Consider the following 23614-nt stretch of genomic DNA (forward strand, 5'->3'; position numbering starts at 1 on the left):
AGAAAAAATCAGACGGAGCCAAGTTCGGACTGTAGGGAGGATGAGAAACAAATTTCCAACCCATTTTCATGATTTTCTTCTGCGCCACAAGGGCTGTAGGGGGCTTGACATTGTCATGATGTAGTGTGATTAGCTTACCCTGAAGCTGTGGTCTGTGGGTCTTGATGGCACGTCGCAGCTTGTCCAATGACAAACAGTAACGATCCTTGTTAATTGTGGAGCCATGTTCCAAAACGCCAATGAAAATGACACCAAACTGATCCCTGAAGAAAGAGGCCATAACTTTTTGGCCTGCCGTTCGTGAATGTCTTGGTTTCTTCTTTTGAAGTGAACCCGGATGACGCCACCCCACGGATTGGGTTTTGCTCTCAGGTTCGGACAAAAACAACTATGTTTCATCCTGCGTAATGGCGCCGTCTAAACACTGTTTCCACTCTTCAGTAAAGGTCGTCATGAGACCCTCGCACACATCCTTCCTCATATTTTTCATTTCTCGTGTCAATAATGTAGGCACCCAACGTGCAGAGATTTTTCTTTATTCTAGTGACTGTACCACTGATACAACACTACACAATGACAAACCCGTCATTTCAGCAAGCTGTCGTGTCACACATCTGTCACTGTGGATAATTTGACTAATGGTCTCCTTATTCACATCACTCACTACCGTCGATGGTCTACCGCATCGTGGATTGTCCAGTAGAGAGAAATCACCTTCTTTAAACCTCTGCAACCACCGCTGGATACTGCTGCGATCCAATGTGTCCTCCCCATAAACAGGTAGCAGCTTCCTGTGAACCGATGTGGCAAAGTCATCGCCGGTCTTGAAGAGGGACTCCATCACCGACCGTTGTCGCAACCTGACATCTACTTCAACGTCCATTATGGCTCACCTGTAAATAAAAGAAAATACTTTTATATACCAACTTAAAGCTAAATGTTACAAGTATGTTCACAAAAAATATCATTCTCCTGGAAACATTAAAAAGTTAGAGACCACTGTGCAAAACTTTTTGAACATAATTTGTACACTCCTCATTTTATATGATTAATATGATATAACCAGTAATAAAGGAAGTTCCGTACACAATAAACATCAAATATTACAGCAGTACAAAACGAAGATATTACAATACCTTTATATTGGATTTTTTTTGGCAGTATACCTAGTCATCATTCAAAACGTATTCCTATCCTAGGAGACATTGGAACAATGCTTGACAGATTGTGGCTTTTTGCTCGCCACAGATATGTCTCTTACAACTTTTGACGTTCCTGTTGTCAGTCTTGGCTTCCGAGATATGTAGCACAAGGTATAATGACGCTATTTCCATCTAATTCTTGCTGCTTCAGCTTTTTGATCAATTTGCTGGAGCTGGAAGTTTATTAGATCTCCAGTTATAACTACAGAAATTCTCTTTCGCTAACACCTCCCGTTTGTTGTTGGGGTAAGACTAATTCATGCCTAAGCTTTCGAAGGCGACATCGTAACTGCTTCTGTCCGTTTCCGATCCGAATAACATGTGAGTTGCTTGGGTGCTATATTTATCATTACATATAAAATTACCGTGGGACAACGACGTGTATTGCTAACAAGATCGTATGCTATACTATGTTTGTTAACAACTTCAGCTCTAGATTTTGTCTTCTAGTAATAATTTTTCATCTCTGGTTTACCACCTTTCCCTCATTCCCCATCTATGGTTTCATCAAAATATTGATTGATAAGAGGAACATTGCAATTTTCTCTTTCATACATACGAATACTACATGTCTTCTGAAACCTAGAAACAATTTGAGTTGGAAGGTTGGCTTTTCATGTTAGGTAATTCTGAACCACTTTTAACTGAGAGCTTAAAATTACTTATATTTGGATTCAGAAAAGAAAACAAAAAAATCAATGAGAAAAATTGTTTAGTATTGTATCACAGTTGTAAGATAGTGCTATTTGTACTGCGTACTTTTGATTTTGGTAAATTTCTTACAAAAAAAAGAAAGAAAAAAAGAAAAAGAAAAAAATGACTGCACTTGAGGTGTTTGAAAGTTGTTCAAAAAATGAAATGAAATCTTTAAGTACTATGTTCCACGATTATGTCGGTTAGGCTAAAGGAGACGGCGATGATGAGAGATGAGTGAAATGGTGGAATGAAGAAAGTGGGAGGAAACGGGAGAACCTCGAGAAAATCCACGAGCACGGTGTTTGTCCACCGCAAAGTCCACACGGCGCGCGCTGGGATCGAACCAGACACCCCAAGTACCGAAGGTGAACGCTCTACCAGTGAGCCACCACGCGAAACTTGTTCCAATCTGTCTCTCGCACAACATATATATGCATGAAAATTAGTGTGATAAACGGGTGGTAGTTTGAATTTGATTTTGGCTGCTGCAGAAGATATGAAATTTATTATATTTTTTAAATATCAAAGTCTTTCTTCTTAAAAAAATTGCGTATCAAACAGGAACAGGTTGAAGTCATATGTTACACCTTGGCAACCAATTCGTGAAAAATATCCATGACTGTGCAATATTCATTTGTAATTTAGTTATTATATTTATATTAGTGGGAATAACTTATTAAGAAAGGAATTCTATTCATATATTTTAGGAATTTATTTCTTTAAATATTAAAGTATTTCTACGAAAATTATGTCAATCAATTTTCTAAAAAACTTCTTTTGAAATTAAGATTGGAAAGCATTGCGCTTTGTACGCTTTTTGTGGTAACTGAATGGAAAAAATCTATTGCATTTCAAGTTACTTGTATGTTATTTATAACACATATATTTTGCTGTTATTTTGTATAAAAAGTTAATTGTTTGTGACTGTGGATCTAATCTTCACAGTTTTGTGATGAATGTTTCATTTTGTTTTATATTGCTCAGTTTGTTTAACTAAATGATCAGGCCCACCATCCAAGGGTATTTGAGTGGCTTTGTTTTACAGGGAGACTTTTACACACACACACACACACACATATATATATATATATATATATATATATATATATATATATATATATATATATATATATAGATATGGTAGTCCTTAAAATCGAAACTAATATTTTCAGAGCACCAAAGAAGATGACTAAATGCACATAGATAGCGATAGCGGTCACTTTTGGAACTAATCCGGGCTGAAAATTCGGGAGGATTTGCTCTAGTATTTCTATCTGTCCTGGTTAAGCAAATTCTTGTTTCCCAGAGTTCCTGGAACAGAGGACACGATTTTTGACTCCGGGTTCAATGATCTAGAGATACGTGACACCACTCATAAAATTTCGTGAGGGTTGCACATGTATAAAGTTTTTAACCTTTCAAAATTAAAATCTGCTATGGTACTATAGAATCAGGTATCTCCATAAATTTAGTTGGTGCATGTGGTTTACTTTCAAAGGTAAATATTGCCAGAAATTTAAAATTTGGAGTTTTTGGACTTATCTTCTTTGATGACGCTTTATCGTTATGATTATCTAGTTGAATATAGAGGTTTACTATCTATGATAGCACATGTGGCCATTGACACAACACTTTCAAAATTTGTAATTGGTAGTTAATTTACGGAATTGTCAGAGAACAAACTTTGGTGTAAATGTTCTTCATAACCCAAATATATATTTCGTTGTAAAATTGACACTTTTTTCTATATAATTGAGTACGGAAGTATTCAACACTTAGACGACCACATGATAAAAATAACCACCGAGTAGGACAGTGACGTAGTGGGTTTGTGTTATAAACTTGCAAAAACGTTTCGTGTTTTCACTGAAACAGTCAGACTACAATTTCATGGGATAGGGAAGGCCTACAAGTTAAGCAAGTGTGCACCCTAAACATTGTCAACAGCACAAAGAAGAAACAATGATTGACATACTATTTGTCCCTGCATGCTCGGCGCCTGAATACCTATCCTTGATAGCTGCTCACTGGTGACATAAAAGTAGGATCCTCTATGACAATCCCAGAGTGTACCAGACATATGTGACACTGTTTCTCACACTTCAAGACCACCTTTGCACACAAGAAAGGTTATACTCTCTGAAAGGTGGACTGACAGCAAGTGCTACATTACTAGCTTTTGGTCAGACCACCTGTGTTGACCTCTACTGAAATAACAAGCATTTATTATAGATACGATAAATATCAAGCTAACTATTGCAAACACTATATTTACTAAGCTCATGTCCAGCATTTTATACTGAACATTAAACTTATCTTACCAAATCTATGCTGCCTTCCTTTCTGTTAATAGGAAAATAAACATTTTCAATTCTACAATTGACATATGCAAGTTTATTAATGATGGTACATATGGCTTGTACACTCCAGTAACAAATTGTCAGGACTGGTGATGTTCTCCTCTACTGCAGGTCGGTTAGATGCATGATACTGTGGTTGGATATAGCTTTTACTGTGAGGATTGTTCTTACATGGTTTTGCGCGCCAACTACAACCGGAATGAAGCTTTAGTCGTGATTTCGGAGAGCATGTTAAAAGTATATTGTCCTTCCTAAAACCCATTGTTGCATAGGGAGTAAAACCCAAAAACTCGTTTCCAACCATAAATCAACTCGATGTATTTCCATTCCAACCTTGATTACTTTTATCACCTAAAGTACAGTGAAGGTTCTTAACACTTTAAAAGTTTTTGTCATTTACTTAAATGATAATATTAAGTTAGATGAAAAAAGGTAAGTTTAAATGTTACAATAGCAAGAATAATATAGATTCTGAGTACATAATGACAACAACAGATATTCATTTTTGTTTCAAACAAAGAAATCTCAATATTTGACTAATCTCCGAACATATTATTTGGATAAGCTTACCGACGGTTTTTATTAACTTTATCGAGAAACTGTAACAAATGATCCCTTACATCTAAACAAGAATAACAGATTGTATGGACCTATAGATAAATATGCATCGTTTCAGAAACAGAGTCTCCTAAACGTATGGCAAATACACACTAAAATGCGCATTATTTGAAGCAAGAGAAACATGTGTAGTGGTCCATCTCAGAATAAGGAAGTCACACATAGGCCATCCAAATATACAGTACATGTTTATTCGGTGTGTAATGGGTTCTCAAGGGATGTCCACAGGACATGATTCTTGAACATGCTCCTGAGACAGTTCTCAGATACGCTTCAACTTAAAAGTTGCCTGAACACAGGTCAGAAAGTGAACATTCACAATATTAAACACGGTATAGCTCACCTAGAAATGGAAACTTGCTTTATGATTCCTCATATTTGGAATAACGCAAGCTACGCTGTATATTTACACGAAATTTTGACGGACTTAGCTCCGAAAGTATTAACTCTCCGCTCGTACCTACATGTAATATTTTCCTATTACCATGTGAGAAACCACCTCTTACAATTTATAGGTAAATTTCACTACTATTCTGTAATTGAATAAGTAGATTCAGCTGTTTGATTTACTTGTACAGATCGCTGTTTCCTTATTTTAAAGGATAATACATTTTAATAACTGCCTTGCTATTACTAACATATGGATAGAGCTAATTTTTGACGTACATAGTGCATATTACTAAATATAAGAAGAACAATATTTTTTTCTGCTGACAATCATGTCCCTGACATTGACATGAGGAGTGTGGTTAGAATTAATAACCCATAACTCTCTTAGTTTTTATGTGGTCATGGTATGTTTTTTAACATGTTTGATTTAATTGCTGGGAAACTATTCTGACCTTGTTATGTTCCCTTGTAAATATATTTAAGTGTTTATCAGTGGATCAACATATCACTTTATCAACACCAGTCTTTACGATTACATGCTGGTAAGTTACAGTTACGATTACGTTCTGGTTTATATTACATTTTTATATTTTAAACTTTCTAATATCATCTAAAATAAATACAGTGTCTTCGATTTGTAATCCCTTCTAGCAATGCAGTGTTAAATTGTAATTTCCCTTCCTTTAGTTAGGTTACGGAAGTATTCTAAATTTTTATTAAATGGTGACTCACAAATTAGTAGTGTTTTGCATAATTGAATACGATACCCAAATTTGACATAATATTCAAGTTTTCACAGAGGTTTGATTATACTTTATTAACCCGATACTTTGATCAAGTAGTAACCACGTATCTACAGAATATACATGACTTCACCAATCGTGTAAAATGCTGGGAATAAGATTTGCTCGATCACCCAATTAAGCAAATAACTAAAATAACTACAGTTTATTGGTTAGATTGGAATTTAGGGTCCTTTTCAACACCACGACTGTACATGAATTGGATCGTAAGTTTAAGAGTGGTTTAGTAGCATAGTATTGCGTTCAAATTTTTAATGACTTCACACAGGGAATTCAAACTGAAGAAGTATGCTGCAAAGGATTGTTCACCAAAGAACTATGATTTGCGTTATTATTTCATAAAAGTTATTTTAGTGTAGAAATGAGTGTATTTTTACATTATTTATTGATTTATTTATCAAACACAGAATAATGTTTTCAGAAAAAGCATAATATTTTGAAAAATATGAGGTAGCTATTCTCATGAGTTTATGTTTAGTGCTGTTTTAGCGTTATGCTTGTCAGATTTCTTTGTTTCGTATACAATAAAGAGTTCTACATTTTAGTAGCACTTTTAGGGATTCTATCAAAGTATTGTTTGTCTTGTTCTTCGATATGGACATCATAAACATAGTTTTAAAAGTAATTCGTTAAGTACTTCTCGGTTAGCAAAAAAGTTCGATAAGTTTTGCGGAAATATGAGGAAGCGTTGTTGCATATATAACCTAAGTTTCCATTAGTAATTTTTTTGTCGTTTCTTGTTGATGAACTATTATCAGAATTCGGATTGGGCCTTAAATGAATTGTAATTTTTAAAGTTTTGCTGTTTACTACAATATACTTATTTCCCCCTCGTTTCGAACTTGGCACGTGAACAATTGTTCTCAGTTTTATTTCCTCCGCTATCCACTATTGTCCTATAGTCAACTAAATTATTTACAAGGGTGTCAGATTTTCTGGTTTACATTCCACTAATGTTTCTCCTACAATATTTGGATTAACCTTCGCCGAATCATTATTCAACCTTTTATAATACGAGAAAACAAGACTAATGAACATAGGAAAAATTATCTCTTCAAGTTTTCTATAGCCTTTTCTTCCCAAAACGACGTAAATCGATAATTACACTTTAGAAAATTGTAAACTACGACGTACATTTTTTAACCTTCTTAGAAGGTACGTTTAGAGTAACATCTCTTTTCATCTTTTCTGAACTCATTCCTTATACTACCAACGATATTTTCTGGAATAAATTATTTCAGGTTTCGAAATATGAGAAAATAATAAACATTTTTCCACCTATTTCGTAAAAGAACAAAGTTATTTTCTATCAAACAATACATTTGATAGTCTGATAAATGTGTTTGTTTCAGAACAGATAAGTAAAGAAAGATTACATGTTATTCACTAATGGCTCATGAAAAATACACTGCCTTGGTTTTCTTCCAGCGCTAGTTATTACGAAACTGGTATGTTTGTTTCCCTGTGTTGATTCATATTAAGAAAACACAATCGGTCTCAACAAATATTGATGGATTTTTCAATTGAAATGAAGTGCCAGAAATTAAACAAAAATTAAAACTGATACTAAATTTAAACTTTTTACTTCTTAGTTCAATGTAGCTCTGCATTGGCTATATGTGCAGTATATGCATCTTCGGCGCGGCAAAACCTGTCTTGATTTCTATGTTAGTCGGTAGTTCATGTTCTTCGAAATCATATTAATTTGAAAATCTACTTATCATATACCTTCCTTGCTGAAAACTAAACTAAAATGAAATCCATTGACCCATTCAATAGCACTCATTTCGCTTGAGAACCTTCCATATTAACCCCTCAAGCGTAAAAATTTCCGGCATTACTCTCTCTTGAAAAAGTGGGATTAATCTCGCAAAATTTGTTTGTATTATGTTCGAAAATAGGGAAAAAAAGAGAAACTGCTATTTTTTCAATGTATCTATAGGAGCAATACTACTCCTAAATTAATTGTAAAATTATGAAAAAGAAATGTCTCGATCTGTAGTGATGAATTTCACAGGTCATTGTAACATCAGTAAGTCCACCTTAAAAGTTCCAATATTTGACAAGTGCAATGACAAATGTTTAGTATAGTATTTTCAATAAAACATAGATAATGGTACCCGCTCTACATTGTCTTGTGGGAAGAGCCTCGTGCCTTTAGTTATGTCATTGCATTTCAACCAAAGAATAGAAACGCTTAGGATTTGTCGAAAAGGATACGCCATATTCTAAAATCATGAATGTCTCTTTCAAGCCATTCGGTTTAAAGAGAGAAGGCAAATGATTGTTGTATTTCAATGATTTTAACTGCCGTCAAGTTTATGTGAAAGCCTCAATCTATCTATCTATATATATATATATATATATATATATATATATATATATATATATTTACATCAGCTAATGCTTCTGGCAACAAATACTATTCGAAGCTTTCTTGCACCCACTGGAAAACGTGAAGTATATTAATATTTATTTGCATATATTGTTATTGTAGACTGTTCCCATAATGCCCACCGACTTCGATTTTACAAAATTTGAGAAATAAATTTCACTTTTTATTTAGTGGTCAATTTGAAGGCATTTTGTTATACTACCATTAAGAAACCCATATACATCATATTACGAATCAATCATTATGGAACAATCTCATGTGTGACACGCAGCAGTGGTACCAATCTTTGAAAGTTTCATTTACAACTTTTTTCTTTTCTTTTTTAACTGATTTTGTGAGTAATGGTGCATTCAGTATAACGGTACAACAAGATATTCTCTTTCTCTCTCTCTGTCCCTGTGTGTGTGTGTGTGTGTGTGTGTGTGTTTGTTTCTAGTTTCCGGCGTAAGCGTGTGGATACTACCAGGTATACTTTCGTGTGTACAAATGCTAGTGTGTGTGTGTGTGGCGCGGGTATATGAACTATTAATTGGGATCGCGTAGTGGAACTTATCAATATTAGTACGTACATACAAACGGCTGTTACTTCACACGGTAACTTTGGACGAATGCGAATTTTTAAATTCTGCTTTTTGCATTAAATAAGTAGAGTGATTCCTCTCGAGGGAGTTCCCCTAAATGGTAGCCCCTACCATGTCCAATTAAATCACAAATTGCCGCAATCGTTTGTACATTGTTTGTACAGAAATGTACAGGCCAAATTTTCGTTTGTACACTATTAGGGGCGCCGCCAGAACGAAAACAAATTGGGGCTGTTTAACTGGTACCCCCCCCCACCAACATGTTCTATTCAATCACTAATTATCGCAATCGTTTGTACTTCGTTTGTATAGAAATGTGCACCCGAAATTTTCGTTTGTACATAATTAAGGGCGCCGCCAGAACAGAAAAAATGGGGGCTGTCTAAGTTGTAGCCCCCCCAAACCAATTCAATCACAAGTTGTCGCATTCGTTTGTGCATCGTTTGTACAGAAATGTGCAGGCGAAATGTTTGTTTGAACAAACTTAGGGGCGTCGCCAGAACGAAAACAAAGTGGGGAGCTGTCTGAGTGGTAGCTCCCCCCACGATGTCCAATTGAATCACAAAGTATCGCAATCGTTTGTACATTGTTTGTACAGAAATGTGCAGGCCAAATTTTCGTTTGTACACTATTAGGGGCGACGCCAGAACGAAACCAAATTGGGGGCTGTCTAGCTGGTAGCCCCCCACCAACATGTCCTATTCAATCACAAATTATAGCAATCGTTTGTACTTCGTTTGTACAGAAACGTGCAGGCGAAATTTTTGTTTGTACACAATTAGGGGCGCCGCCAGAACAGAAAAAAATGGGGACTGTCTAAGTGGTAGCCCCCCCACCATGTCCAATTGAATCACAAATTGTCGCAATTGTTTGTACTTCATTTGTAAAGAAATGTGCAGGCGAAATGTATGTTCGCACGCAATTAGGGGCGCCGCCAGAACGAAAAAAATTGGGGGCTGTCTAAGTGGTAGCCCCCGACCATGTCCTATTCAATCACAAATTGTCGCAATCGTTTGTACTTCGTTTGTACAGAAATGTGCACGCGAAATTTTCGTTTGTACATAATTAAGGGCGCCGCCAGAACAGAAAAAAATGGGGGCTGTCTAAGTGGTAGCCCCCCACCATGTCCAATTCAATCACAAGTTGTCGCATTCGTTTGTGCATCGTTTGTACAGAAATGTGCAGGCGAAATGTTTGTTTGAACAAACTTAGGGGCGCCGCCAGAACGAAAACAAAGTGGGGGCTGTCTAAGTGGTAGCCCCCCCATCATGTCCAATTGAATCACAAATTGTCACAATCGTTTGTACTTCGTTTGTACAGAAATGTGCAGGCAAAATGCATGTTCGTACACAATTAGGGGCGCCGCTAGAACGAAAACAAAGTGGGGGACTGTCTAACTGGTAGCCCCCCACCAACATGTTCTATTCTATCACAAATTATCGCAATCGTTTCTACTTTGTGTGTACAGAAATGTGCAGGCAAAAGTTTCGTTTGTACACAATTAGGGGCGCCGCCAGAACGAAAAAAATTGGGGGCTGTCTAAGTGGTAGCCCCCGACCATGTCCTATTCAATCACAAATTGTCGCAATCGTTTGTACTTCGTTTGCACAGAAATGTGCACGCGAAATTTTCGTTTGTACATAATTAAGGGCGCCGCCAGAACAGAAAAAAATGGGGGCTGTCTAAGTGGTAGCCCCCCCACCATGTCCAATTGAATCACAAATTGTCACAATCGTTTGTATTTCGTTTGTACAGAAATGTGCAGACAAAATGTATGTTCGTACACAATTAGGGGCGCCGCTAGAACGAAAACAAAGTGGGGGACTGTCTAACTGGTAGCCCCCACCAACATGTTCTATTCTATCACAAATTATCGCAATCGTTTCTACTTCGTGTGTACAGAAATGTGCAGGCAAAAGTTTCGTTTGTACACAATTAGGGGCGCCGACAGAACAGAAAAAAGGGGGCTGTCTAAGTGGTAGCCCCCCCACCATGTCCAATTCAATCGCAAATTATCGCAATCGTTTGTACTTCGTTTGTACAGAAACGGGCAGGCGAAATGTTTGTTTGTTCACAATTAGGGGCGCCGCCAGAACGAAAACTAAGTGGGGTGCTTTCTAAGTAATACCTCCCCACCATGTCCAATTGAATCACAAATTGTCGGAATCGTTTGTACTTCGTTTGTACGGAAACGAGCAGGCGAAATGTTTGTTTGTACACAATTAGGGGCGCCGCCAGAACGAAAACTAAGTGGGGCTGTCTAAGTGGTAGCCCCTGACCATGTCCAATTCAATCACAAATTGTCGCAATCGTTTGTACTTCGTTTTTACAGAAATGTTCAGGCAAAATTTTCGTTTGTACACAATTAGGGGCGCCGCCAGAACGAAAACAAACTGGGGGCTCTCTAAGTGGTAGCTTCCCACCAACATGTCCAATTGAATCACAAATTTTCGTAATCGTTTGTACATCGTTTGTACAGAAATATGCATGCGTAATTTTCGTTTGTACACAATTAATGGCGCCGCCAGAACGAAAACAAAGTGGGGCTGTCTAAATGGTAGCCCCCACCATATCCAATTCAATCACAAATTATATCAATCGCTTGTACATCATTTGCACAGAAATGTGCAGGCGAAATTTCGTTTGTACTCTATTAGGGGCGCCGCCAGAACGAAAACAATGTGAGGGTTTGTATAAATGGTAGAAGCATTAAAAAAATGTGTCACATTTATGGAGTATTTTTCTAACAGGACTTTGTTCACACTATTGTGTGGTTTGGTTTGTTCACACTATCGTGTGATTCACTATATTGATCTTATCCTAACGATGATGGAATTAAATGTTTGTTTTTTTTTTATATTTATATTTATACTTACAATCATTATTGCTGAGTTAGTTTTTCACTCCTCGGCTCTTATTATTAAACTTATTCATTATTTTTTACGTGAACTGAATCCTTATGAGAAAAATGTATTTTTTTCTTTCTATCTTGCGCAGAAACCGTTATTCTCATCTCGTACAGGAAATTGATAAGTGGAAGATATAACAAATCCACAAAGTAGACTGTTAAAGGGAAAATTATAACACAGTATTTTGTTTTATATGATCATCTTCATTACACTCATTTTGCAGAAACTATAGAATGCATGGTGAAGTATTTTGGTGCATTCAGCATTCTGATTTACGAGTAGAGTTGCTAACTGGCCGGTATATGCTGTAATTTTGATTAAGGCCGGTGACCGGTACAAACTTCTTATTAGACCCCTTCTGACCGGTATTTTGGAATCTGCAATCCAGAATATAACATTGAACATCGACATTTTTCAACAGTGCCTTTACAAACACAAATTTCCGTTGTATTATACATTATCGATATTTTTTTAACGTATGGCAGTTTTTTTTATTTATTTAACATAACAAATTTGATAACACTTATATTTTATTGTAAAAGAATTTTATTCATTTATTGAGAGTAGAAAATGACTTTTTAAAGCAATTTCCTTTGTTTGAAGTGAAGTTTATAGAATAAATTTCATTTTATGAATCAACTATTGTTACATAAAGATTAATATCCAGTATTATGCATCTGTTTCGATAATTTTAAACAAGTGGCAATTGCTGGTAAATACAATAACGATCAATACAGTCTTCAGTTTCTCATTTGTACAGAGAATTTTGAGGGTGTGCCGGTAATTTTGTTTTCCTGAGTTGGCAACCTATTTACGAGGTTTTGTTTCAACTCTGCTACGTAGTGGCTCCGTACTGACACTCCGCATGCAAATAAGTATGTAAGGCTACCATACGCCCCGGTTTCTTAAAATTTGTCCCGGTGTGCAGAAATTTTCCTTCTTGTCCTGTTTTTTTCTTTATTATTATTATTAATTACATATCAAAATTTCTGAAAAGATAATAAAATCGACTTATTCCTTTTGCTTTCAATTCCGACAATACTATAGGAACAATTTCATTCTAATCTTTATTATTATTGCAATCGCTGCTTCCCCGGATATAACATGCAATGTTTAAATCCTCCTAAGTAGCACTCTTATCACTAAAAGTAAGAATGTATACCCCAAGGTGGCAACAAATTCTTGTGACGTTGCAGACCAGCCCCGAAAACACATTTTTTTTCTGCTTCAGAAAAACAATTATGCAAATTGCTTTCTTTTAGTTCGCATTTTAGGTTAACAACAATAAATTAGCCTATTGAAATTTTGAAACAACTTCATAAATCTGGATATTTTTCTTTATAGACATGTAGAGCATGTAAAGGTGGTATGCGTAATAATATTGAAAATATAATTTTTGCCTAAATATTGTATGTTCACTGATTGCGTTTATATTGTATAACAGCTTCTAGCTTCTATAATAATTTTTATCACTGTTGATTAAGTATGGACAGTGGCGTATTTACGATTTTGTTTCGGGAGGGGCTTTGCTAACTTCCGGGGGTGCTTTGCCTGAAAATATGAAAATTCTGCAAGATATTTCATATACTTTATTATAGTAAGTAAGATTTCGGTGGGGGGCTTGAGCCCGGAAGCCCTCCCTCTAAATACGCCACTGAGTATGGACTATATTAATACATTATTTTAAGTTGTATAACTAGTGCGATACTGTAGTAAAATTCGAAAGATAAAATTAATACAAAATGCAATATTTATTACTAATTTGTAAGATGTCCCGTTTTTTCTGTTTTCAAAAAGTATGGTAGCCTTAAAGTATGCTAAACCATACAAAATAAATTGTACTGTAAATAGTACCCCTCTGATAGTGCTCTCAAACTGGTCGGGTTACGGGTCGGGTTGTCGGGTCGGGTCAGTCGGGTTAGCTCGTGTCGGGTCACTCGGGTCGGGTCGTCACATTCTTCACTTATTTTCTATACGGAATACTATAAAAAGCTTTGTTGTGGAATTCAATTCGAAGTTGGTGAATGAATGATAAATGTGACTAATTGAAGGTGAAATAGTAATAAAATTTTAATTTTACCCTATATTAACTAATTGGTATTGTAATTGTAATTAATATTACTACTGACTTTTTTCCTTTCTGCGTTTCTATGTCAAGTTAAATGTCACATTAAGTGAAATTGAAAGGGAATATCTAGTTAACGTCCCACGTTATGCACCAACGCTAAGAGAGACAGTGATGATGAGAAATAATTGAAGTGGTTGAATGAAGAAAGTGGGAGGAAATGGGAGAACACCGAGAAAACCCATGCACATGGGGTTTGTCCACCAGAAAACTTACTTGGTACGAGCTGGAATCAATACCCATGGACCTTCGGATCAAACATCTGCCTTTGGGCAGGACACATTATTATTATTATTATTATTATTATTATTATTATTATTATTATTATTATTATTATTATTATTATTATTATTATTATTATTATTATTAGTATTATTATTATTATAACTTTAAGAGTGCCCAAGAAAGTTCCGCCGCCTTTTCACCAACACCTTCGAACATTGGTATGTAACCTAAGACGTACCTGGAATATCAAAAATCGTCTCCATCAGCCTCGACGACCTTCTGAAAACGTTCTGGAAGGCCATGGATTCCATCGCAGTCGAACTTGGTGGGACGTGAAGTGAAGAAGATATCAAGTGCATATTGAACCTCTACTAGCTGTTTGAATTGGCGTTCTCTAAGGTGATTGTCCAAGGAATGGAACAGGTGGTAATCGGACGGTACAATGTCCGTGGAGTATGGCGGATCCAATAGTGTTTTCCATCCAAGGCGTAGAATGATGTACTGGGTCATTTTAGCCACGTGGGGCTTAGCGTTGCCTTGTAACAAGAGGACCCCTTTGCGATTCAGAACTGCTGGATCCAGACAGTACACAGTGACAGTACACAGTTGCATTGATGATCTGACCAGCTGGTAGCAGTTCCCGATGGACGATACCTCGAGCAGTCCACAAAATGCACAGGAGAACCTTATTCTGGCGTGGTGCTGGCTTGGGCTGTTTTTGAACCGGTTCATGGGATGCTAACCAACAATGACGGCGCCGTGGAGCTTCGTACAGGACCCACTTCCCATCACATGTCAACACCCTGTTCAGAAATTGCTCCTTCCTCAGACGAGACACCAAAGAAACACAGGTGTCTGCTCGCGTTGCTTTCTGGCTCCAAGTCAAATCATGTAGGACCTATCAACCCAACTTGCAGTGCTTCCCAAGTTGATGGTGGTGGTGCAGAATGGTTTCTCCACTTACACTGAAAGGTAGTACCAGTTCCTCACATGTCTGTTTTCGCCTCAATTGCTGCCCGAAGATCTTTATTTTGAACATCTGTTTGTCTTCCGGCACGTGGTGCGTCTTCGAGTGTTTCGTCACCGTCCTTATACCGTCATACCACTGCACTCTCCGCGTAGTCACGACACCCTCACCAAAGGCCTGTCATATCTTCCGCTCCGCGGAGCAGCAATTTGAACTCGTACAGCAAACAAGCCCTTATGACGCTCTGTGAAGGCCCCATGTTCACTCAGTCCTTACGCACGTTCACGGTGCATCTGAACAGCCACAACCAAGTAGTATGTTGGATATACTCACTAGTGTTGCTCACGAGACCTGGTTTGGGGCATTCTCGTTTCGAAAATGTGTCGTGAAGGTAGTCTCGTCTGGAAAAGTGCATATGTTTCTATTGAAAGAGCTCTGCCTCATCTCGTACCCTTTCATGAAAATTCTGTCTCGTCTCGTCTCGTCCAACAACTGACCTTCACCTTATATCCATTCGCATTCAACTCACGGTGTGAGGGCCAATTGAACACAGACCTCCACAAAGAGACAGAACTTTCTTGGTCACCTTCAGATTATTATTATTATTATTGCTGGAGTAGTGATTTGACTTTCTCCGCAATAAAATACTTGCTAATTTTATATAACGTTGCAAATATCTTCTAGATAAATTAATCAAGAAAAAATAAAAGGTAATTCCCTACAGAATGATATTTCAGTGCAATTAGTTCCTTATGATTCTATCAGACAACAACGCTGTTTTTAAATAGAAAAATCGGAATGTTAACGTGATGAAATTGTTGTTTGTTACACAGCAAAAAATATTAAAAGAAGTTCTATATACATTCCTTACTATAAAATAATGTTGTCTTCAGAACTTTTATTCTTTTAGCCTTCAGAACTTGTCTTCAGAACTCAGTCAAATTTTATTTTGACTTTTGAACTTGATTGCCTAAATTTTAACCTTGGAAATTTGGATGTGGAGTAAAATAAAGAAGGTTAGCAGGGTAGTGAGGAAAACGAATAAGGAAATGCTGAAAAAATGCAAGAGACGAGAGCAATATTAGACGATATAAGGAAGCGAAAAATGGACGGATCACAAGTTTTGATCTTGCTAAGGGATTGCATCCTGAGGGATGTAGTAAAGGGGGTGATATCAGGAGAGCGAGAGTGTGTAAGAAGGTTGGAATTGATAGATTGTAATAAGGAGGGTGGTACTTTATGTTGGGTTGCGAGGCAGATATTAGCGGGAAATCGCAAAAATGGAAGCTTCTTACCTAATTCACGAAAACTGGCCTGTTTATTAATGGGAGAACACTGAGGAGGAGGAGGAGGATAATTATACTACAAGTAAAAAAAGCCGAAACAATGGTTTATGCATAAGAATTGGTCAGCATTTTTTTTCTGGTGGCAGTTTTGTAAAGTTCTAGCTCTCTCAAACTGGTTAGATTGTAAGTTCAAGTCACTCGGGTCGGTTGTCGGGTTAAGTCACCTCGGGTTGGTTCACTCGGGTCACTTTGGGTCGGGCCAATCGGGTCAGCTCGGGTCGGGTTGTCGGGTCGGGTCAGTCAATTTGGGTCACGGGTGGGGTCGGGTCGGTCTTCAACACATATAATTTCCACGAAAATTACAATATACCACGGTTTATACCTCATTGGACTTCCAATAAAACGTTTTCAATGATGTGTACACCATGTCACCATTTTTGTATGAGGGAATGTCTAGAGGGATTTTGTGGGAATTTGATGGAGTGTAGATTCCTGTGCGTGTGTGTGTGTGTGTGTGTGTGTGTGTGTGTGTGTGTGTGTGTGTGTGTATGTGTGGTGTGTGTGTGTGTGTGTATGTATGTATGTATGTATGTGTGTGATACCTTACAGGATACAAGATGTCGAGGAAGTGTGTAAATAAACCGGACAATTTCTGTTATGTATGTGGGGAGCTGATATTTAAATCACAACGTCGATGTTTTACTCCACTTGTGAGGAAGTGTTATCAGTTATATTTTGGTTGCTGTGTAGGAGACCAGGATAAGAACTGGGTTCCTCACTACAGTTGTTGTACTTGCGTGAAACGTCTGACTGGGTGGGCAAATGGTGGACGAAACATGTACTTCGCAGTACCGATGATCTGGAGGGAACCAAAAGATCATTCTTCAGACTGCTACTTTTGTATGACACAGATAAAAGAAATAAGCAGTAAATCTAACCACACAGTACAGTACCCTAATTTGCATCAGCAATTAGGCCAGTTCCACACAGTGCAGAATTACCTGTACCGGTACCTCCTCCTCATCTTACGGTAAATGAGGATTACGTACTTGAGGCAACTATTGAAGTTCCAAATGAAGATGATGATCCTACTTATGTAGGAAGCACATCTACATTGGATTCCCATCTGATAACTCCGGGTGAACTAAATGACCTCATACGGGATTTAAAACTCTCCAATACACAGACAGAACTTCTTGATTCTAAACTTAAGGCTGGAATCTGCTCCATCGTGACACTAAAGTGTGTATTTTTCGAAACCTTCATACAGAGTTTCAAAACTACTATTCTCAAGAAAATGATTTAGTGTATTGTAATAATGTCTGTGCTGTGATGGATAGACTTGGACATGCACGTATAAGTACAGAGTGGAGATTGCTTATTGACTCTTTGAAAACTAGTTTTAAGGTTGTCCTTTTGCACAATAGCAACAAATTTCCTTCAGTGCCTTTGGCTTATGCAACTAATATGAAGGAAACCTATGAAAACATCGAAATAGTGTTAGAAAAAATTCAGTATGAGAAATACAAGTGGACCGTTTGCTGTGATTTACAAGTCATTTCTTTGTTAATGGGTTTGCAGCTTGGTTATACGAAATATTGTTGTTTCCTCTGCGAATGGGACAGCAGGAACAAAGCGGAACATTACATCAAGAAGGAATGGCCAACGCATGTATTAACTCCTGGACAGAAGAATGCTGTTTATTCCTCACTGGTGAGCCCTGATTAGATAATTCTACCTCCTCTTCACATAAAGTTGGGGCTCTTCAAAAACTTTGTTAGGACAATGGACAGAAGTAATGCAGGATCTTGTTACCTCAAGGAAAAAATTCCTCGGGTTAGTGACGCTAGGGATTTTTGTAGACCCCCAAATAAGATGTTTGATTCGTGACCAAAAATTTGAGGATCTCTTAACTCTGGTTGAGAAAGCAGCTTGGTGTCCATTTAAATGTTTAACAGAGATTTTTTTTAGGAAACAAGAAAGCCCCAAATTACCGTGAAATTGTGAGTGATTTCCGGCAATCATTCAATGAAATGGGTTGCAACATGTCCCTTAAAGTTCATTTTCTAGACTCCGACCTGCATTTCTTTCCTGAAAAGCTTGGTGCTGTTAGTGATGAGTATGGGGAACATTTTCATCAGGACATTTCCTCCATGGAGAAGAGGTACCAGTGACAGTGTAGTTCAAAAATGCTAGCTGATTACTGTTGGACACTTAAGAGATGTTCCAGAAACCAAACACAGAAGAAAGTCGACAAGTAAAACATATTAGTTGAGGTAAGTAAGTGTCCATTTATTAAGAAGATACCACTCACTTCTTTTGTATTATTTATTAAGTAGATATAAAATGGTGACACGGTGTATACATCATTGAAAATATGTTTTATTTCAAATCCAATAAGATATAAACCGTGCTTATATTGTAATTTTCGTGGAAGTTATATGTGATTTTATCTGCACTAATGAATATTGTAAAATGAACAGTACACATAGCATATTTGTTATATAAATATGTTTATTTCTCTAGATAGAATAATGCTATTCTTATGAAACTTAGAGGGCTTACTAAGTATAAATCAGGCTAACATACAATATAATTTGTGCGTTTATATACCTAAGGTACCCAAGCTACAAGTATGAAAATGGTTTTAAAAAAAGAAAAAAAGAAAAGGAACAGAAGTTTGAGGGGAAATTTTCCGAAAACACCTCTGTCACGGGAAAACTGAGAGTGATGGAGAAAAACTGATTGCAGATTCGAATTCTACGTGAAAAGTTCTATTAGAATCAGGCATTTTCTTCCGTGTGCCAGAGAAAAAGATTTTTTTTTTCAACTAGTGCAATAGGAACCATTTTCAAACTCATCAACCGTTATCCAAACCGGTTAATGTTGATCGCAGATATTAAAAATACTCACATCCGTATATTATTTAATACAAACGAAAATTTTACCTGCACATTTCTGCACAAACGATGTATAAACGATCGCGACAATTTGTGGTTCAATCGAACACAACTGGTGGGGCTAGCACTTAGACAACTCCCCTTTTTTTTCGTTCTGTCCACGCATCTGATAGCTTAGAAAAAAATTTCGCCTGCGCATTACTGCTCAAACGATGTGCAAACAATTGAGATGATTTTCTTTTGAATGGGACGTAGGGGGTGCTACCAATTAGGTAGCCCATAGTTTGTTATCGTTTCGGCGGGGCCACATTTATGTGCAAACGAAAATTTCAGCTGCACATGTATGTACAAAGGCGTACAAACAAGTGCGACAGTTTGTGGTTGAATTGAACACGGTGGGAGGGCTAACATTTAGACAGCTCCCCACTTTGTTTTCGTTCTGAGGTCGCCCCTAATTGTGTACAAACGAAAATTTTGCCTGCATATTTCTGTACAAACGATGTACAAACGATTGCGACAATTTGTAATTGAATTGAACATGGTGATTGGGCTATCACTTAGAAAGCCCCCCACTTTGTTTTCGCCCTGGCGGCGCCCCTAATTATGTACAAACGAAAATTTTGCATGCACATTTCTGTACAAACGATGTAGAAACGATTGCGACAATTTGTGACTGAATTGAACATGGTGGGGGGCTATCACTTAAACAGCCCCCACTTTGTTTTCGTTCTGGCGGCGCCCTTAATTATGTACAAACAATAATTTAGCCTGCACATTTCTGTACAAACGATATAGAAACGATTGTGACAATTTGTGATTGAATTGGACATGGTGGGGGGCTACCACTTAGACAGCCCCCCCTTTGTTTTCGTTCTGAGCTCGCCCCTAATTGTATACAAACGAAAATTTTGCCTGCATATTTCTGTACAAACGAAGTACAAACGATTGCGACAATTTGTGATTGAATTGAACATGGTGATTGGGCTATCACTTAGAAAGCCCCCCACTTTGTTTTCGCCCTGGCGGCGCCCCTAATAGTGTACAAACAAAAATGTGGCCTGCACATTTCTGTACAAACAATGTACAAACGATTGCGATACTTTGTGATTCAATTGGACATCGTGTGGGGAGCTACCACTCAGACAGCTCCCCACTTTGTTTCCGTTCTGGCGGCGCCCCTAAGTTTGTTCAAACAAACATTTCGCCTGCACATTTCTGTACAAACGATGCACAAACGAATGCGACAACTTGTGATTGAATTGGACATGGTGGGGGGCTACCACTTAGACAGCCCCCATTTTTTTCTGTTCTGGCGGCGCCCTTAATTATGTACAAACGAAAATTTCGGGTGCACATTTCTGTACAAACGAAGTACAAACTATTGCGACAATTTGTGATTGAATAGGACATGGTCGGGGGCTACCACTTAGACAGCCCCCAATTTTTTTCGTTCTGGCGGCGCCCCTAATTGCGTGCGAACATACATTTCGCCTGCACATTTCTGTACAAACGAAGTACAAACTATTGCGACAATTTGTGATTGAATAGGACATGGTCGGGGGCTACCACTTAGACAGCCCCCATTTTTTCTGTTCTGGCGGCGCCCCTAATTGTGTACAAACGAAAATTTCGCCTGCACATTTCTGTACAAACGAAGTACACACGATTGCGACAATTTGTGATTCAACTGGACATGGTGGGAGGGGCTACCATTTGGACAGCCCCCACTTTGGTTTCGTTCTGACGGCGCCCCTGATTGTGTACAAACGAAACTTTCGCCTTCACATTTCTGTAGAAACGATGTACAAATGATTGCGACAATTTGTGCTTGAATAGCGCATGTTGGTGGGGGGCTACCATTTAGACAGCCCCCACTTTGTTTTCGTTCTGACGGCGCCCCTTATTGTGTACAAACGAAAATTTCGGCTTCACATTTCTGTAGAAACGATGTACAAATGATTGCGACAATTTGTGCTTGAATAGCGCATGTTGTTGGGGGGCTACCATTTAGACAGCCCCCACTTTGTTTTCGTTCTGACGGCGCCCTTAATTGTGTACAAACGAAAATTTCGCCTGCACATTTGTGTGCAAACGATTGAGACCATTTCCGATTGAGTCTGATAATGGGGGGGGGGGTGGCTGTCTAAATAGACGTCTCCTTTTCACCTCTACTGTAATTAAATTCTTCCTCGAGAAAATCTGTAATCAACACTGTCAGTAGCTACGTCCTCGACTAATATACCTTAACAAGTACAGCTTTATTTTCGTATATTTTTCAACAGTTAACCAATTTAAAACTATCGCAAACAAGAATATGTAGTCAACTTCTTAAATACTTCGCTCGCCGAAACCCGTTCAGCGCGTGCAACAAGCAAAAACAACATGTTTGGCGTCTCACAAATGGAAAAGGGGGAAAAAGAGAAGGAAAAGCAGCACGGCAGTGCCTTATCGCAGTCAGAGCTGACAACATAGTTTCGGTCGTCACTAACGCGAATAGACCTACTAGCGGTGTACAAGAGTTATACAGTTACAATATACGTCGTGCCACAGTAGCGCTACAGGCGGAATGTGCACGAACTACAAATGAATATGTTCCCTTACAAGCATCAGTCACTGTTGCACCCTCTTTATATTCTACACATCCTTTTTTCTCCCACTTTTTGACCTTGACAAGCAGAAGTACCAGGCTTTCCGAGTTCACAACCATAAACTGTTTGTGTACAGAGTACGTTTTCAGTTCTTCGAATGACTGTGCGCGCGAAGAATAAGGGTGATGATCGGGCTACCGTATACGGAAGTCAGTAACACCCGGTTGCAATAATAAATGTAAAATACAAATATAGAGCCTTGACAATGCCGTGAGGATGAATATATATATATATATATATATATATATATATATATATATATATATATAATTCAAAATCACTATGTTTGTGACTCTAAATCTCCTGAACCACCCGACTGATCTCGATCAAATTTGTAACATGGATGAGGTTCGAGGCTGGCTGGTTTCAGTCTATTCACTTTGATCTTAGAACTCAGGGACGGGGAGGAGGAGGGGTATAAGAAAATAAATAAAACTTAATAACTCCTGAAACACTCGACCGATCTTGACCAAATCTTCATCATATATAAGGTTCAGGCCTGGGATCGTTTTTAAGATTTAAATTTGACGGAGCAACGTAGGGATGAAGAAGGAAGGGGAGATATATAAAAATCAATTTATATAAGACTGGAAGTGACTATTTGTAACTTAATAACTCTTGAACTATCCGACCGATCTCTTAAATTTTCAAGAAACATGATGCTTCGATCGGGAATCATTTTTGTAATTATACTTTAACGGTTGATCCTAGGGGGGATGGGGCGTATAAATAAAAACTAATAAAACCTAATAACTTTTGAACCACCCAACCAGTCTCGATCAAATTTTCAACATATATGGGGGTCGGGCCTTAGGTGTTTTTCAACATTTTATTTTGATGAGTCAACCTAGGGGAGAGGAAGGGATATATATATATATATATATATATATATATATATATATATATATATATATATATATATATATGTGTGTGTGTGTGTGTGTGTGCAAAAACAAAAATAAAAATGCCTGCCTTTGTGACTTCATCACGCTTGAACCCTCCGACCGATCTCAATTAAATTTTCAAGATACAGGAGTTTACAGGATACACCATACAGGGATAGATTACTTTCGGCTATTCACTTTGATGATGCAACGTAGGGGAGGGGGAGAGAAATTTAAAAACGATTAAAAATGACCGATATTAGTTTTTAATCCATAGTTTTCAGGGTCGATGAAAGAAATTGACACTTCTGATGCTGTTTCAATCCAAGTTCACCCTTGATAGTTGGAGAGGGGAGGGTACAACATAGGAGAAGAAATAAATATTTAAAAATGATCGAAAATGACCAATATTTGTGTCTAATCTATAGTTTTCGGGATCATTCAGATGAGCAGTGACATTTCCGATCCTGTTTAAATCCAAAATCATTCCCGCCTCTTGAGGAAGGGGGGAAAGATATATAAAAATGATGGAAAATGGCCACTATCAATGTCGAACTTAGTTTTCTAGGTCGTTTAGATGAACAGTGATACTTTCGATCCCGTTTAAATTCAAATTCAACCCCGC

The sequence above is a fragment of the Thermobia domestica genome, unplaced genomic scaffold (assembly GCF_964235325.1).
Source record: "Thermobia domestica unplaced genomic scaffold, izTheDome1.hap1.1 HAP1_SCAFFOLD_128, whole genome shotgun sequence".
NCBI lineage: Eukaryota > Metazoa > Arthropoda > Insecta > Zygentoma > Lepismatidae > Thermobia > Thermobia domestica.